A 19,443-nucleotide genomic window follows, 5' to 3' on the forward strand; every position below is an offset into this window, starting at 1 on the left:
AGATGATCTCAGGCTGCTGTGACCTCACAAGCACAGCCAGCAGCCATGAGTATGCAACTGACCTCAGAGGCACTGAGGCTGCTGTGACCTCACAAGGACAGCCAGGTGGGGTGATTGCCACTAAGCTAAGAGGCATTGAGGCTGCTGTGACCTGACAAGCACAGCCAGCAGCTATGAGGCTGCAACTGGCTTCGGAGGCACTGAGGCTGCTGTGACCTCACAACCACAGCCAGCAGGGGGCGCTGTAGACTAACGTGGGAGTCACTGAGGCTGCTGTGAGCTCACAACCACAGCCAGCAGCCATGAGCCTGCCACTGGCCTCGGAGGCACTGAGGCTGCTGTGACCTCCCAAGCACAGCCATCAGCCAGGAGCCTGGCCCTGGCCTAGGAGGCCGTGATGTTGATGTGATCTCAAAAGCATAACCTGCAGGGGCTCTTGCCACTAATCTATGAGGCACTGAGGCTGCTGTGAACTCCCAAGCACAGCCAGCAACCAGGAGCCTGCCACTGGCCTAGGTGGCATTCAGGCTGCTGTGACCTCCCAAACACAGCTAGCAGCCAGGAGCTTGCCACTGGTCTAGCAGGCACTGAGGCTGCTGTGACCTCACAAATACAGCCAGCAGGGGGCGCTGTAGACTTACCTAGGAGGCACTGAGGCTGCTGTGACCTCACAAGGACAGCCGGCAACCAGGAGCCTGCCACTGGCCTAGGAGGCACGGAGGCTGCTGTGACCTCACAAGCACAGCCAGCAGCCGTGAACCTGCCACTGGCCTGGGAGGCACTGAGGCTGCTGTGACCTCCCAAGCACAGCCAATCGCCATGAGTCTGCCACTTGTCTAGGAGGCACTGAGGCTGCTGTGACCTCACAAGCACAGCCAGCAGCCAGCAGTCTGCCACTGACCTAGGAGGCACTCAGGCTGCTATGACCTCACAAGCCAAGCCAGAACGGGCGTTTGCCACTAACCTATGAGGCACTGAGGCTGCTGTGAGCTCACAAGCATAGCCAGCAGGGGGCGCTGCAGAGATACCCAGAAGGCACGGAGGCTGCTGTGACCTCCCAAGCACAGCCAGCAGCCATGAACCTGCCACTGGCCTGGGAGGCACTGAGGCTGCTGTGACCTCCCAAGCACCGCCAGCCGGGGGCGCTGCAGAGTTACCCAGGAGGCATTGAGGCTGCTGTGACCTCCCAAGGGCAGACAGCAGCCATCAGCCTTCCACTGGCCTCAGAGGCACTCAGGCTGCTGTGATCTCACAAGCACATGCAGCAGCCAGGAGCCTGCCACTGCCCTAGGAGGGACTGAGTTTGCTGTGACCTCCAAAGCACAGCCATCAGCCAGGAGCCTGCCCCTGGCCTAGGAGGCCGTGATGTTGATGTGATCTCACAAGCATAGCCTGCAAGGGCGCTTACCACTATCCTATGAGGCACTGAGTCTGCTGTGAACTCCCAAGCACAGCCAGCAGCCATGAATGAGCCACTGGCCTCGGAGGCATTCAGGCTGCTGTGACCTCACAAGCACAGCCAGCAACCAGGAGCCAGCCACTGGCCTATGAGGCACTGAGGCTGCTGTGACCTCACAAGCACAGCGAGCAGCCATGAGCCTGCAACTGGCTTCGGAGGCACTGAGGCTGCTGTGACCTCACAAGCACAGCCAGGAACCAGGAGCCTGCCAATGGCCTAGGAGGCACTGAGGTTTCTGAAACCTCCCAAGCACAGCCAGCAGCCATGAGCCTGCCACTGGCCTCAGAGGCACTGAGGCTGCAGTGACCTCACAAGCACAGCCAGCAGCCATGAGTCTGCCACTGGCCTAGGAGGCACTGAGGCTGCTGTGACCTCACAAGCACAGCCAGCAGCCATGAGTCTGCCGCTGGCCTAGGAGGCATTCAGGCTGCTGTGACCTCCCAAACACAGCTAGCAGCCAGGAGCCTGCCACTGGCCTAGCAGGCACTGAGGCTGCTGTGACCTCACAAACACAGCCAGCAGGGGGCGCTGTAGAGTTACCTAGGAGGCACTGAGGCTGCTGTGACCTCACAAGCAAAGCCGGCAACCAGGAGCCTGGCCCTGGCCTAGGAGGCACGGAGGCTGCTGTGACCTCACAAGCACAGCCAGCAGCCGTGAACCTGCCACTGGCCTGGGAGGCACTGAGGCTGCTGTGACCTCCCAAGCACAGCCAGCAGCCATGAGTCTGCCACTGGCCTAGGAGACACTTAGGCTGCTGCGACCTCCCAAGCACAGCCAGCAGCCAGGAGTCTGCCACTGGCCTAGGAGGCACTGCGTCTGCTGTGACCTCACAAGCACAGCCAGCAGCCATGAGCCTGCCACTGGCCTAGGAGGCACTCAGCCTGCTGTCACCTTCCAAGCACAGCCAGAAGCCATGAGCCTGGCACAGGCCTCGGAGGCACTCAGGGTGCTGTGAAGTCACAAGCGCAGCCAGAAGCCTGACATTGGCCTCGGAGGGACTGAGGCTGCTGTGACCTCACAAGCACAGCCAGCAGCCACTAGTGTGCTACTGGCCGAGGAGTCACTGAGGCTGCTGTGACCTCCCAAGCACAGCCAGCAGCTAGGAGCCTGCCACTGGCCGAGGAGGCATTCAGCCTGCCGTGACCTCCCAAGCACAGCCAGCAGCCAGGAGCTTGCCACTGGCTTAGGAGGCACTGAGGCTGCTGTAAACTCACAAGCACAGCCACCACAGCGTGCTAGACTCTAAACTAGGAGGCACGGAGCCTGCTGTGAGCTCACAAGCACAGCCAGCAGGCATGACCCTGCCACTGGCCTAGGACGCACTAAGGCTGCTGTGATCTCACAAGCACAGCCAGCGGGGTCGCTGTAGACAAAACTATGAGGCACTGAGGCTGCTGTTATGTCACGAGCAGAGCCAGCAGCCAGGAGCCTGTCAGAGGCCTGGGAGGCACTCAGGCTGCTCTGACCTCACAAGCAGAGCCAGAAGGCAGGAGCGTGACACTGGCCTCAGAGGCACTGAGGCTGCTGTCACCTCACAAGAACAGCCAGCAGCCATAAGCCTGCCACTGGCCGAGGAGGCACTCAGGCTCCTGTGACCTCACAAGCACAGCCAGCAGCCAGGAGTCTGCCACTGGCCTTGGAGGCACTCAGGCTGCTGTGACCTCCCAAGCAGAGCCAGCAGCCAGCAGCCTGCCACTGGCCTAGGAGGCCGTGATGTTGCTGTGACCTCACAAGCACAGCCAGCAGCCAGGAGCATGCCACTGTCCTAGGAGGCACTGAGGGCGCTGTGACCTCACAAGCACAGCCAGCAGCCAGGCGCCTGCCATAAAGGTGTGAGGCATTGAGGGTGCTGTGACCTCACAAGCACAGCCAGCAGCCAGGAGCCTGCCACTGGCCTTGCAGGCACTCAGGCTGCTGTGACCTCACAAGCACAGCCAGGAGGCATGAGCCTGCCACTGAACTGTCAGTCTATGATGGTGCTGTGACCTCACAAGCACAGCCAGCAGTCATCGGCCTGCCACTGGCCTCGGAGGCACTCAGGCTGCTCTGACCTCACAAGCACAGCAGGCATCCAGGAGCCTGCCTCTGGCCTAGGAGGCAGTGAGGCTGCTGTGACCTCCCAAGCACAGCCAGCAGCCAGGAGCCTGCCACTGGCCTCGGAGGCACCGAGGTTGCTGTGATGTCACAAGCACAGCCAGTAGGGGGCGCTGGACGCTCACCTAGAAGGCACCAAGGCTGCTATGATCTCACAAGCACAGCCAGTAGCCAGGCGCCTGCCACTGGCCTAGGAGGCACTGAGGCTGCTGTGAAATCCCAAACACAGCCAGCAGCCATGAGCCTGTCACTGGCCTAGGCGGCACTTAGGCTGCTGTGACCTCACAAGAACAAGCATCAGCCAGGAGTCTGCCCCTGGCCTAGGAGGCCGTGATGTTGCTGTGATCTCACAAGCATAACCAGCAGGGGTGCTTGCCACTAACCTATGAGGCACTGAGGCTGCTGTGAACTCCCAAGCACAGCCAGCAACCAGGAGCCTGCCACTGGCCTAGGTGGCATACAAGCAGCTGTGACGTCACAAGCAGAGGCAGCAGAGAGCGCTGTAGACTAACGTAGGAGGCACTGAGGCTGCTGTGACCTCCCAAGCACAGCCAGCAGCCATGAGCATGCCACTGACCCCGGAGTCACAGAGTCTGCTGTGACCTCACAAGCACAGCCAGCAGCCAGGAGCCTGCCCCTGGCAAATGAGGCACTCAGGCTGCTGTGACCTCCCAAGCACAGCCAGCAGCCGTGAACCTGCCACTGGCCTCAGAGGCACTGACGCAGCTGTGACCTCACAAGCACAGTCAGCAGCCATAAGCCTGCCACTGGCCTAGGAGGCATTCAGGCTGCTGTGACCTCACAAGCACAGCCAGCAGGGGGCGCTAGACACTTACCTATGAGGCACTGAGGCTGCTGTGACCTTACAAGCACCACCAGCAGCCATGAGACTGCCACTGGCCGCAGATGATCTCAGGCTGCTGTGACCTCACAAGCACAGCCAGCAGCCATGAGTATGCAACTGACCTCAGAGGCACTGAGGCTGCTGTGACCTCACAAGGACAGCCAGGTGGGGTGATTGCCACTAAGCTAAGAGGCAGTGAGGCTGCTGTGACCTGACAAGCACAGCCAGCAGCTATGAGGCTGCCCCTGGCTTAGGAGGCACTGAGGCTGCTGTGACCTCACAACCACAGCCAGCAGGGGGCGCTGTAGACTAACGTGGGAGTCACTGAGGCTGCTGTGAGCTCACAACCACAGCCAGCAGCCATGAGCCTGCCACTGGCCTAGGAGGCACGCACGCTGCTGTGACCTCCCAAGCACAGCCATCAGCCAGGAGCCTGCCCCTGGCCTAGGAGGCCGTGATGTTGATGTGATCTCAAAAGCATAACCTGCAGGGGCGCTTGCCACTAATCTATGAGGCACTGAGGCTGCTGTGAACTCCCAAGCACAGCCAGCAACCAGGAGCCTGCCACTGGCCTAGGTGGCATTCAAGCTCTGCTCACAAGCAGAGGCAGCAGTGGGTGCTGTAGACTAACGTAGGAGGCAATGAGGCTGCTGTGACCTTCCAAGCACAGCCAGCAGCCATGAGCCTGCCACTGGCCTCAGAGGCACTGAGGCTGCTGTGACCTGCCGAGCACAGCCAGCAACCAGGAGCCTGCCACTGGTCTAGGAGGCACTGAGGCTGCTGTGACCTCACAAGCACAGCCAGCAGCCAGCAGTCTGCCACTGACCTAGGAGGCACTCAGGCTGCTATGACCTCACAAGCCAAGCCAGAACGGGCGCTTGCCACTAACCTATGAGGCACTGAGGCTGCTGTGAGCTCACAAGCATAGCCAGCAGGGGGCGCTGCAGAGATACCCAGAAGGCACGGAGGCTGCTGTGACCTCACAAGCACAGCCAGCAGCCGTGAACCTGCCACTGGCCTGGGAGGCACTGAGGCTGCTGTGACCTCCCAAGCACAGCCAACAGCCATGAGTCTGCCACTGGCCTAGGAGGCACTTAGGCTGCTGCGACCTCCCAAGCACAGCCAGCCGGGGGCGCTGCAGAGTTACCCAGGAGGCATTGAGGCTGCTGTGACCTCCCAAGGGCAGACAGCAGCCATCAGCCTTCCACTGGCCTCAGAGGCACTCAGGCTGCTGTGACCTCACAAGCACATCCAGCAGCCAGGAGCCTGCCACTGCCCTAGGAGGGACTGAGTTTGCTGTGACCTCCAAAGCACAGCCATCAGCCAGGAGCCTGCCCCTGGCCTAGGAGGCCGTGATGTTGATGTGATCTCACAAGCATAGCCTGCAAGGGCGCTTACCACTATCCTATGAGGCACTGAGTCTGCTGTGAACTCCCAAGCACAGCCAGCAGCCATGAATGAGCCACTGGCCTCGGAGGCATTCAGGCTGCTGTGACCTCACAAGCACAGCCAGCAACCAGGAGCCAGCCACTGGCCTATGAGGCACTGAGGCTGCTGTGACCTCACAAGCACAGCGAGCAGCCATGAGCCTGCAACTGGCTTCGGAGGCACTGAGGCTGCTGTGACCTCACAAGCACAGCCAGGAACCAGGAGCCTGCCAATGGCCTAGGAGGCATTCAGGCTGCTGTGACCTCACAAGCACAGCCAGCAGCCATGAGCCTGCCACTGGCCTCAGAGGCACTGAGGCTGCTGTGACATCTCAAGCACAGGCAGCAGTGGGCGCTGTAGACTAACGTAGGAGTCACTGAGGCTGCTGTGACCTCCAATGCACAGCCAGCAGCCATGAGCATGCAACTGACCTCGGAGGCACTGAGGCTGCTGCGATCTCACAAGCACAGCGAGGAGCCATGAGCCTTCTACTGGCCTCGGAGGCATTGAGTTTGATGACACCTCACAAGCACAGCCAGCAGCCATACGCCGGCCACTGACCTCGGAGTCACTGAGGCTGCTGTGACCTCACAAACACAGCCAGCAGGGGGTGCTGTAGAGTAACCTAGGAGGCACTCAGGCTGCTGTGACCTCACAAGCACAGCCAGCAGGGGGCGCTAGACACTAACCTATGAGGCACTGAGGCTGCTGTGACCTCACAAGCACAGCTGGCAGCCAGGAGACTGCCACTGGCCTCGGAGGCACTGAGGCTGCTGTGACCTCCCAAGCACAGCCAGCAGCCAGGAGCTTGCCACTGGCCTAGGAGGCCGTGATGTTGCTGTGATCTCACAGGCATAGCCAGCAGGGGCGCTTGCCACTAACCTATGAGGCACTGAGGCTGCTGTGATCTCACAAGCACAGCCAGCAACCAGGAGCCTGCCACTGGCCTAGGTGGCATTTAAGCAGCTGTGACCTCACAAGCACAGCCAGCAGGGGGCGCTGTAGAGTTACCTAGGAGGCACTGAGGCTGCTGTGACCTCACAAGCACAGCCAGCAGCCATGAGCCTGCTACTGGCCTCAGAGGCACTGAGGCTGCTGTGACCTCACAAGCACAGCCAGCATCCAGGAGCCTCACACTGGCCTAGGAGGCACTGAGGCTGCTGTGACCTGCCGAGCACAGCCAGCATCCAGGAGCCTGCCACTGGCCTAGGAGGCACTGAGGCTGCTGTGACCTCACAAGTACAGCCAGCAGCCGCGAACCTACCACTGGCCTGGGAGGCACTGAGGCTGCTGTTATCTCACAAGCACATCCAGCAGCCAGTAGCCTGCCAGTGGCCTCGGAGGTACTGAGGCTGCTGTGACCTCACAAGCACAGCCAGCAGCCAGCAGCCTGCCACTGGCCTAGGAGGCATTCAGCCTGCTGTGACCTCACAAGCACAGCCCCCAGCCATGATTGAGCCACTGACCTAGCAGGCATTCAGGCTGCTGTGATCTCACAAGCACAGCCAGCAGCCATGAGCCTGCCACTGGCCTAGAAGGCACTGAGGTTGCGGTGGCCTCACAAGCACAGCCAGCAGGTGTGCTTGCCACTAACCTATGATGCCCTGGAGCTGCTGTGACCTCACAAGCACAGCCAGCAGCCATGAATGAACCGCTGGCCTACTAGGCATTCAGGCTGCTGTGACCTCACAAGCACAGCCAGCAGCCAGGAGCCTGCCCCTGACCTAGGAGGCAGTGATGTTGCTGTGACCTCACAAGCACAGCAAGCAGCCATGAGCATGCAACTGACCTCGGAGGCACTGAGGCTGCTGCGATCTCACAAGCACAGCCAGCAGCCATGAGCCTGCCCCTGACCTAGGAGGCACTGAGGCTGCTGTGACTCCTCAAAAGCACAGCCAGCAGCCATTCGCCGGCCACTGACATCGGAGGCACTGAGGCTGCTGTGGCCTCCCAAGCACAGCCAGCAGCCAGGAGCCTGCCACTGGCCTAGGAGGCATTCAGCCTGCTGTGACCTCACAAGCACAGCCAGCAGCCATGAGCCTGCCACTGGCCTCAGAGGCACTGAGGCTGCTGTGACCTCACAAGCACAGGCAGCAGCCATGAGCCTGCCCCTGACCTAGGAGGCAGTGATGTTGCTGTGTCCTCCCAAGCACAGCCAGCAGCCAGGAACCTGCCACTGGTCTGGGAGGCACTGAGGCTGCTGTGACCTCACAAGGACAACGAGCAGGGGGCGCTGTAGAGGTACCTGGGAGGCAGTCAGGCTGCTGTGACCTCACAAGCACAGCCAGCAGCCAGGAGCCTGTCACTGGCCTCCGAAGCACAGAGGCTGCTGTGACCTCACAAGCACAGCCAGCAGCCATGAGCCTGCCACTGGCCCTAGGAGGCACTGAGGCTCCTGTGACCTCACAAGGACAGCCAGGTGGGGCGATTGCCACTAACGTATCAGGCACTGAGGCTGCTGTGACCTCACAAGCACAGCCAGCAACCATGAGCCCGCCACTGGCCTAGGAGGCACTGAGGCTGCTGTGACCTCACAAGCACAGCCAGCAGCCATGAGTATGCCACTGTCCTCGGAGGCACTGAGGCTGCTGTGACATCTCAAGCACAGGCAGCAGTGGGCGCTGTAGACTAACGTAGGAGTCACTGAGGCTGCTGTGACCTCCAATGCACAGCCAGCAGCCATGAGCATGCAACTGACCTTGGAGGCACTGAGGCTGCTGTGATCTCACAAGCACAGCGAGGAGCCATGAGCCTTCTACTGGCCTCGGAGGCATTGAGTTTGCTGACACCTCACAAGCACATCCAGCAGCCATTCGCCGGCCACTGACCTCGGAGTCACTGAGGCTGCTGTGACCTCACAAACACAGCCAGCAGGGGGTGCTGTAGAGTAACCTAGGAGGCACTCAGGCTGCTGTGACCTCACAAGCACAGCCAGCAGGGGGCGCTAGACACTAACCTATGAGGCACTGAGGCTGCTGTGACCTCACAAGCACAGCTGGCAGCCAGGAGCCTGCCACTGGCCTCGGAGGCACTGAGGCTGCTGTGACCTCCCAAGCACAGCCAGCAGCCAGCAACCTGCCACTGGCCTAGGAGGCCGTGATGTTGCTGTGATCTCACACGCATAGGCAGCAGGGGCGCTTGCCACTAACCTATGAGACACTGAGGCTGCTGTGACCTCCCACGCACAGCCAGCAGCCAGGAGCCTGCCACTGGCCTAGGGGGCATTTAAGCAGCTGTGACCTCACAAGCACAGCCAGCAGCCATGAGCCTGCCACTGGCCATAGGAGGCACTGAGGCTGCTGTGACCTCACAAGCACAGCCAGCATCCAGGAGCCTCACACTGGCCTAGGAGGCACTGAGGCTGCTGTGACCTGCCGAGCACAGCCAGCAACCAGGAGCCTGCCACTGGCCTAGGAGGCACTGAGGCTGCTGTGAGCTCACAAGTACAGCCAGCAGCCGCGAACCTGCCACTGGCCTGGGAGGCACTGAGGCTGCTGTTATCTCACAAGCACATCCAGCAGCCAGTAGCCTGCCAGTGGCCTCGGAGGCACTGAGGCTGCTGTGACCTCACAAGCACAGCCAGCAGCCAGGAGCCTGCCTCTGGCCTAGGAGGCACTGAGGCTGCTGTGACCTCACAAGCACAGCCAGCAGGTATGATCTATCCTCCAGCTGAGCAGACACTTAGGCTGCTGTGACCTCACAAGCACAGCCAGCAGCCAGGAGCCTGCCACTGGCCTAGGAGGCATTCAGCCTGCTGTGACCTCACAAGCACAGCCCCCAGCCATGAGCCTGCCACTGACCTATCAGGCATTCAGGCTGCTGTGATCTCACAAGCACAGCCAGCAGCCATGAGCCTGCCACTGGCCTAGAAGGCACTGAGGTTGCGGTGGCCTCACAAGCACAGCCAGCAGCCATGAGCATGCAACTGACCTCGGAGGCACTGAGGCTGCTGCGATCTCACAAGCACAGCCAGCAGCCAGGAGCCTTCTACTGGCCTCGGAGGCACTGAGTTTGCTGACACCTCACAAGCTCAGCCAGCAGCCATTCGCCGGCCACTGACCTCGGAGACACTGAGGCTGCTGTGGCCTCACAAGCACAGCCAGCAGCCAGGAGCCTGCCCCTGACCTAGGAGGCAGTGATGTTGCTGTGACCTCCCAAGCACAGCTAGCAGCCAGGAACCTGCCACTGGTCTGGGAGGCACTGAGGCTGCTGTGACCTCACAAGGACAACGAGCAGGGGGAGCTGTAGAGGTACCTGGGAGGCAGTCAGGCTGCTATGACCTCCAAAGCACAGCCAGCAGCCAGGAGCCTGTCACTGGCCTCCGAAGCACAGAGGCTGCTGTGACCTCACAAGCACAGCCAGCAGCCATGAGCCTGCCACTGGTCGAGGAGGCAATGAGGCTCCTGTGACCTCACAAGGACAGCCAGGTGGGGCGATTGCCACTAACGTATGAGGCACTGAGGCTGCTGTGACCTCACAAGCACAGCCAGCAACCATGAGCCTGCCACTGGCCTAGGAGGCACTGAGGCTGCTGTGACCTCACAAGCACAGCCAGCAGCCATGAGTATGCAACTGTCCTCGGAGGCACTGAGGCTGCTGTGACGTCTCAAGCACAGGCAGCAGTGGGCGCTGTAGACTAACGTAGGAGTCACTGAGGCTGCTGTGACCTCCAATGCACAGCCAGCAGCCATGAGCATGCAACTGACCTCGGAGGCACTGAGGCTGCTGCGATCTCACAAGCACAGCCAGCAGCCAGGAGCCTTCTACTGGCCTCCGAGGCACTGAGTTTGCTGACACCTCAAAAGCACGTCCAGCAGCCTTTCGCCGGCCACTGACCTCGGAGGCACTGAGGCTGCTGTGGCCTCCCAAGCACAGCCAGCAGCCTGGAGCCTGCCACTGGCCTAGGAGGCAGTCAGGCTGCTCTGACCTCACAAGCACAGCCAGCAGCCATGAGCCTGCCACTGGCCTCAGAGGCACAGAGGCTGCTATGACCTCACAAACACAGCCAGCAGGGAGTGTTGTAGAGTTACCTAGGAGGCACTCAGGCTGCTGTGACCTCACAAGCACAGCCAGCAGGGGGCACTAGACACTTACCTATGAGGCACTCAGGCTGCTGTGACCTCACAAGCACAGCTGGCAGCCAGGAGCCTGCCACTGGCCTCGGAGGCACTGAGGCTGCTGTGACGTCCCAAACACAGCCAGCAGCCTGCCACTGGCCTAGGAGGCCGTGATGTTGCTGTGATCTCACACGCATAGGCAGCAGGGGCGCTTGCCACTAACCTATGAGGCACTGAGGCTGCTGTGACCTCGCAAGCACAGCCAGCAACCAGGAGCCTGCCACTGGCCTAGGTGGCATTTAGGCAGCTGTGACCTCACAAGCACAGCCAGCAGGGGGCGCTGTAGAGTTACCTAGGAGGCACTGAGGCTGCTGTGACCTCCCAAGCACAGCCAGCAGCCAGGAGCCTGCCACAGGACGCAGATGATCTCAGGCTCCTGTGACCTCCCAAGCACAGCCAGCAGCCATGAGCATGCCACTGACCCCGGAGTCACTGAGTATGCTGTGATCTCCCAAGCACAGCCAGCAGCCAGGAGCCTGCACCTGGCAAATGAGGCACTCAGGCTGCTGTGACCTCACAAGCACAGCCAGCAGCCGTGAACCTGTCACTGGCCTAGGTGGCATTAAAGCAGCTGTGACCTCACAAGCAGAGGCAGCAGTGGGTACTGTAGACTAACGTAGGAGGCACTGAGGCTGCTGTGACCTCACAAGCACAGCCAGCAGCCAGGAGCCTGCCACTGGCCATAGGAGGCACTGAGGCTGCTGCGACCTCCCAAGCACAACCAGCAGCCATGAGCATGCCTCTGACCTCAGAGGCACTGAGGCTGCTGTGACCTCACAAGCACAGCCAGCAGCCAGGAGCCTGCCACTGGCCTAGGATTCACTGAGGCTGCTGTGACCTCACAAGCACAGCCAGCAGCCGTGAACCTGCCACTGGCCTCAGAGGCACTGACGCAGCTGTGACCTCACAAGCACAGTCAGCAGCCATAAGCCTGCCACTGGCCTAGGAGGCATTCAGGCTGCTGTGACCTCACAAGCACAGCCAGCAGCCAGGGGCCTGCCACTGACCTTGGAGGCACTGAGGCTGCTGCGACCTCACAAGCACAGCCAGCAGCCATGATGAGTATGCAACTGACCTCAGAGGCACTGAGGCTGCTGTGACCTTACAAGGACAGCCAGGTGGGGTGATTGCCACTAAGCTAAGAGGCATTGAGGCTGCTGTGACCTGACAAGCACAGCCAGCAGCTATGAGGCTGCCCCTGGTTTAGGAGGCACTGAGGCTGCTGTGACCTCACAACCACAGCCAGCAGGGGGCGCTGTAGACTAACGTGGGAGTCACTGAGGCTGCTGTGAGCTCACAACCACAGCCAGCAGCCAGGAGCCTGCCACTGGCCTAGGAGGCACGCACGCTGCTGTGACCTCCCAAGCACAGCCATCAGCCAGGAGCCTGGCCCTGGCCTAGGAGGCCATGATGTTGATGTGATCTCACAAGAATAACCTGCAGGGGCGCTTGCCACTAATCTATGAGGCACTGAGGCTGCTGTGAACTCCCAAGCACAGCCAGCAACCAGGAGCCTGCCACTGGCCTAGGTGGCATTCAAGCAGCTGTGACCTCACAAGCAGAGGCAGCAGTGGGCGCTGTAGACTAACATAGGAGGCACTGAGGCTGCTGTGACCTTCCAAGCACAGCCAGCAGCCATGAGCCTGCCACTGGCCTCAGAGGCACTGAGGCTGCTGTGACCTGCCGAGCACAGCCAGCAACCAGGAGCCTGCCACTGGTCTAGGAGGCACTGAGGCTGCTGTGACCTCACAAGCACAGCCAGCAGCCAGCAGTCTGCCACTGACCTAGGAGGCACTCAGGCTGCTATGACCTCACAAGCCAAGCCAGAACGGGCGCTTGCCACTAACCTATGAGGCACTGAGGCTGCTGTGAGCTCACAAGCATAGCCAGCAGGGGGCGCTGCAGAGATACCCAGAAGGCACTGAGGCTGCTGTGACCTCACAAGCACAGCCAACAGCCATGAGCCTGCCACTGGCCTGCGAGGCACTGAGGCTGCTGTGACCTCCCAAGCACAGCCAACAGCCAGGAGCCTGCCACTGCCCTAGGAGGGACTGAGTTTGCTGTGACCTCCAAAGCACAGCCATCAGCCAGGAACCTGCCCCTGGCCTAGGAGGCCGTGATGTTGATGTGATCTCACAAGCATAGCCTGCAAGGGCGCTTACCACTATCCTATGAGGCACTGAGTCTGCTGTGAACTCCCAAACACAGCCAGCAGCCATGAATGAGCCACTGGCCTCGGAGGCATTCAGGCTGCTGTGACCTCACAAGCACAGCCAGCAACCAGGAGCCAGCCACTGGCCTATGAGGCACTGAGGCTGCTGTGACCTCACAAGCACAGCCAGCAGCCATGAGCCTGCAACTGGCTTCGGAGGCACTGAGGCTGCTGTGACCTCACAAGCACAGCCAGGAACCAGGAGCCTGCCACTGGCCTAGGAGGCACTGAGGCTGCTGTGACCTCCCAAGCACAGCCAGCAGCCATGAGCCTGCCACTGGCCTCAGAGGCACTGAGACTGATGTGACCTCACAAGCACAGCCAGCAGGGGAATCTGCACATTAGCATATGAGGCACTGAGGCTGCTGTGACCACACAAGCACAGCCAGCAGCCATTAGCCTGCTACTGGCCTAGGAGACACTCAGGCTGCTGTGACCTTCCAAGCACAACCAGCAGCCATGAGCCTGCCACTGGTCTCGGAGGCACTCAACCTGCTGATACCTCACAAGCACAGGCAGCAGCCAGGAGCCTGTCACTGGCCTAGGAGGCACTGAGGCTGCTGTGACCTCACAAGCACAGCCAGCAGCCAGGAGCCTGCCACTGGCCTCGGAGGCACTGAGGCTGCTGTGACCTCCCAACCACAGCCAGCAGCCAGGAGCCTGCCACTGGCCTAGGAGGCACTGAGGCTGCTGTTACCTACAAGCACAGCCAGCAGCCAGGAGTCTGCCACTGGCCTAGGAGGCACTGCGTCTGCTGTGACCTCACAAGCACAGCCAGCAGCCATGAGCCTGCCACTGGCCTAGGAGGCACTCAGCCTGCTGTCACCTTCCAAGCACAGCCAGAAGCCATGAGCCTGGCACAGGCCTCGGAGGCACTCAGGGTGCTGTGAAGTCACAAGCGCAGCCAGAAGCCTGACATTGGCCTCGGAGGGACTGAGGCTGCTGTGACCTCACAAGCACAGCCAGCAGCCACTAGTGTGCTACTGGCCGAGGAGTCACTGAGGCTGCTGTGACCTCACAAGCACAGCCAGCAGCTAGGAGCCTGCCACTGGCCGAGGAGGCATTCAGCCTGCCGTGACCTCCCAAGCACAGCCAGCAGCCAGGAGCTTGCCACTGGCTTAGGAGGCACTGAGGCTGCTGTTAACTCACAAGCACAGCCACCACAGCGTGCTAGACTCTAAACTAGGAGGCACGGAGCCTGCTGTGAGCTCACAAGCACAGCCAGCAGGCATGACCCTGCCACTGGCCTAGGACGCACTAAGGCTGCTGTGATCTCACAAGCACAGCCAGCGGGGTCGCTGTAGACAAAACTATGAGGCACTGAGGCTGCTGTTATGTCACGAGCAGAGCCAGCAGCCAGGAGCCTGTCAGAGGCCTGGGAGGCACTCAGGCTGCTCTGACCTCACAAGCAGAGCCAGAAGGCAGGAGCGTGACACTGGCCTCAGAGGCACTGAGGCTGCTGTCACCTCACAAGAACAGCCAGCAGCCATAAGCCTGCCACTGGCCGAGGAGGCACTCAGGCTCCTGTGACCTCACAAGCACAGCCAGCAGCCAGGAGCCTGCCACTGGCCTTGGAGGCACTCAGGCTGCTGTGACCTCCCAAGCACAGCCATCAGCCAGCAGCCTGCCACTGGCCTAGGAGGCCGTGATGTTGCTGTGACCTCACAAGCACAGCCAGCAGCCAGGAGCATGCCACTGTCCTAGGAGGCACTGAGGGCGCTGTGACCTCACAAGCATAGCCAGCAGCCAGGCGCCTGCCATAAAGGTGTGAGGCATTGAGGGTGCTGTGACCTCACAAGCACAGCCAGGAGGCATGAGCCTGCCACTGAACTGTCAGTCTATGATGGTGCTGTTACCTCACAAGCACAGCCAGCAGTCATCGGCCTGCCACTGGCCTCGGAGGCACTCAGGCTGCTCTGACCTCACAAGCACAGCAGGCATCCAGGAGCCTGCCTCTGGCCTAGGAGGCAGTGAGGCTGCTGTGACCTCCCAAGCACAGCCAGCAGCCAGGAGCCTGCCACTGGCCTCGGAGGCACCGAGGTTGCTGTGACGTCACAAGCACAGCCAGTAGGGGGCGCTGGACGCTCACCTAGAAGGCACCAAGGCTGCTATGATCTCACGAGCACAGCCAATAGCCAGGCGCCTGCCACTGGCCTAGGAGGCACTGAGGCTGCTGTGAAATCCCAAACACAGCCAGCAGCCATGAGCCTGTCACTGGCCTAGGCGGCACTTAGGCTGCTGTGACCTCACAAGAACAAGCATCAGCCAGGAGCCTGCCCCTGGCCTAGGAGGCCGTGATGTTGCTGTGATCTCACAAGCATAACCAGCAGGGGTGCTTGCCACTAACCTATGAGGCACTGAGGCTGCTGTGAACTCCCAAGCACAGCAACCAGGAGCCTGCCACTGGCCTAGGTGGCATACAAGCAGCTGTGACGTCACAAGCAGAGGCAGCAGAGAGCGCTGTAGACTAACGTAGGAGGCACTGAGGCTGCTGTGACCTCCCAAGCACAGCCAGCAGCCATGAGCATGCCACTGACCCCGGAGTCACAGAGTCTGCTGTGACCTCACAAGCACAGCCAGCAGCCAGGAGCCTGCCCCTGGCAAATGAGGCACTCAGGCTGCTGTGACCTCACAAGCACAGCCAGCAGCCGTGAACCTGCCACTGGCCTCAGAGGCACTGACGCAGCTGTGACCTCACAAGCACAGTCAGCAGCCATAAGCCTGCCCCTGGCAAATGAGGCACTGAGGCTGCTGTGACCTCACAAGCACAGCCAGCAGGGGGCGCTAAACACTAAGCTATGAGGCACTGAGGCTGCTGTGACCTCACAAGCACATCCAGCAGCCAGGAGCCTGCCACTGCCCTAGGAGGGACTGAGTTTGCTGTGACCTCCAAAGCACAGCCATCAGCCAGGAGCCTGCCCCTGGCCTAGGAGGCCGTGATGTTGATGTGATCTCACAAGCATAGCCTGCAAGGGCGCTTACCACTATGCTATGAGGCACTGAGTCTGCTGTGAACTCCCAAGCACAGCCAGCAGCCATGAATGAGCCACTGGCCTCGGAGGCATTCAGGCTGCTGTGACCTCACAAGCACAGCCAGCAACCAGGAGCCAGCCACTGACCTATGAGGCACTGAGGATGCTGTGACCTCACAAGCACAGCGAGCAGCCATAAGCCTGCAACTGGCTTCGGAGGCACTGAGGCTGCTGTGACCTCACAAGCACAGCCAGGAACCAGGAGCCTGCCAATGGCCTAGGAGGCACTGAGGTTGCTGAAACCTCACAAGCACAGCCAGCAGCCATGAGCCTGCCACTGGCCTCAGAGGCACTGAGGCTGCAGTGACGTCACAAGCACAGCCAGCAGCCATGAGTCTGACACTGGCCTAGGAGGCATTCAGGCTGCTGTGACCTCACAAACACAGCTAGCAGCCAGGAGCCTGCCACTGGCCTAGCAGGCACTGCGGCTGCTGTGGCCTCACAAACACAGCCAGCAGGGGGCGCTGTAGAGTTACCTAGGAGGCACTGAGGCTGCTGTGACCTCACAAGCACAGCCGGCAACCAGGAGCCTGGCCCTGACCTAGGAGGCACGGAGGCTGCTGTGACCTCACAAGCACAGCCAGCAGCCGTGAACCTGCCACTGGCCTGGGAGGCACTGAGGCTGCTGTGACCTCCCAAGCACAGCCAACCGCCATGAGTCTGCCACTGGTCTAGGAGGCACTGAGGCTGCTGTGACCTCACAAGCACAGCCAGCAGCCAGCAGTCTGTCACTGACCTAGGAGGCACTCAGGCTGCTATGACCTCACAAGCCAAGCCAGAATGGGCGTTTGCCACTAACCTATGAGGCACTGAGGCTGCTGTGAGCTCACAAGCATAGCCAGCAGGGGGCGCTGCAGAGATACCCAGAAGGCACGGAGGCTGCTGTGACCTCACAAGCACAGCCAGCAGCCGTGAACCTGCCACTGGCCTGGGAGGCACTGAGGCTGCTGTGACCTCCCAAGCACAGCCAGCAGCCATGAGTCTGCCACTGGCCTAGGAGGCACTTAGGCTGCTGCGACCTCCCAAGCACAGCCAGCCGGGGGCGCTGCAGAGTTACCCAGGAGGCATTGAGGCTGCTGTGACCTCCCAAGGGCAGACAGCAGCCATCAGCCTTCCACTGGCCTCAGAGGCACTCAGGCTGCTGTGACCTCACAAGCACAGCCAGCAGGGGGCGCTAAACACTAAGCTAGGAGGCACTGAGGCTGCTGTGACCTCACAAGCACATCCAGCAGCCAGGAGCCTGCCACTGGCCTAGGAGGGACTGAGTTTGCTGTGACCTCCAAAGCACAGCCATCAGCCAGGAGCCTGCCCCTGGCCTAGGAGGCCGTGATGTTGATGTGATCTCACAAGCATAGCCTGCAAGGGCGCTTACCACTATGCTATGAGGCACTGAGTCTGCTGTGAACTCCCAAGCACAGCCAGCAGCCATGAATGAGCCACTGGCCTCGGAGGCATTCAGGCTGCTGTGACCTCACAAGCACAGCCAGCAACCAGGAGCCAGCCACTGGCCTATGAGGCACTGAGGCTGCTGTGACCTCACAAGCACAGCGAGCAGCCATGAGCCTGCAACTGGCTTCGGAGGCACTGAGGCTGCTGTGACCTCACAAGCACAGCCAGGAACCAGGAGCCTGCCAATGGCCTAGGAGGCACTGAGGTTGCTGAAACCTCACAAGCACAGCCAGCAGCCATGAGCCTGCCACTGGCCTCAGAGGCACTGAGGCTGCAGTGACCTCACAAGCACAGCCAGCAGCCATGAGTCTGACACTGGCCTAGGAGGCACTGAGGCTGCTGTGATCTCACAAGCACAGCCAGCAGCCATGAGTCTGCCACTGGCCTAGGAGGCACTGAGGCTGCTGTGACCTCCCAAACACAGCTAGCAGCCAGGAGCCTGCCACTGGCCTAGCAGGCACTGAGGCTGCTGTGACCTCACAAACACAGCCAGCAGGGGGCGCTGTAGAGTTACCTAGGAGGCACTGAGGCTGCTGTGACCTCACAAGCACAGCCGGCAACCAGGAGCCTGGCCCTGGCCTAGGAGGCACGGAGGCTGCTGTGACCTCACAAGCACAGCCAGCAGCCGTGAACCTGCCACTGGCCTGGGAGGCACTGAGGCTCCTGTGACCTCCCAAGCACAGCCAACAGCCATGAGTCTGCCACTGGCCTAGGAGGCACTTAGGCTGCTGCGACCTCCCAAGCACAGCCAGCCGGGGGCGCTGCAGAGTTACCCAGGAGGCATTGAGGCTGCTGTGACCTGCCAAGGGCAGACAGCAGCCATCAGCCTTCCACTGGCCTCAGAGGCACTCAGGCTGCTGTGACCTCACAAGCACAGCCAGCAGGTGGCGCTAAACACTAAGCTAGGAGGCACTGAGGCTGCTGTGACCTCACAAGCACATCCAGCAGCCAGGAGCCTGCCACTGCCCTAGGAGGGACTAAGTTTCCTGTGACCTCCAAAGCACAGCCATCAGCCAGGAGCCTGCCCCTGGCCTAGGAGGCCGTGATGTTGATGTGATCTCACAAGCATAGCCTGCAAGGGCGCTTACCACTATCCTATGAGGCACTGAGTCTGCTGTGACCTCACAAGCACAGCCAGCAACCAGGAGCCAGCCACTGGCCTATGAGGCACTGAGGCTGCTGTGACCTCACAAGCACAGACAGCAGCCATGAGCCTGCAACTGGCTTCGGAGGCACTGAGGCTGCTGTGACCTCACAAGCGCAGCGAGCAGCCATGAGCCTGCAACTGGCTTCGGAGGCACTGAGGCTGCTGTGACCTCCCAAGCACAGCCAGCAGCCATGAGCCTGCCACTGGCCTAGGAGGCACTGAGACTGATGTGACCTCACAAGCACAGCCAGCAGGGGAATCTGCACATTAGCATATGAGGCACTGAGGCTGCTGTGACCACACAAGCACAGCCAGCAGCCATTAGCCTGCTACTGGCCTAGGAGACACTCAGGCTGCTGTGACCTTCCAAGCACAACCAGCAGCCATGAGCCTGCCACTGGTCTCGGAGGCACTCAACCTGCTGATACCTCAAAAGCACAGGCAGCAGCCAGGAGCCTGTCACTGGCCTAGGAGGCACTGAGGCTGCTGTGACCTCACAAGCACAGCCAGCAGCCATGAGCCTGCCACTGGCCTCGGAGGCACTGAGGCTGCTGTGACCTCCCAACCACAGCCAGCAGCCAGGAGCCTGCCACTGGCCTAGGAGGCACTGAGGCTGCTGTTACCTACAAGCACAGCCAGCAGCCAGGAGTCTGCCACTGGC

Source organism: Dromaius novaehollandiae, chromosome 10 (genome assembly GCF_036370855.1).
Source record: "Dromaius novaehollandiae isolate bDroNov1 chromosome 10, bDroNov1.hap1, whole genome shotgun sequence".
NCBI classification, from domain to species: Eukaryota; Metazoa; Chordata; class Aves; order Casuariiformes; family Dromaiidae; genus Dromaius; species Dromaius novaehollandiae.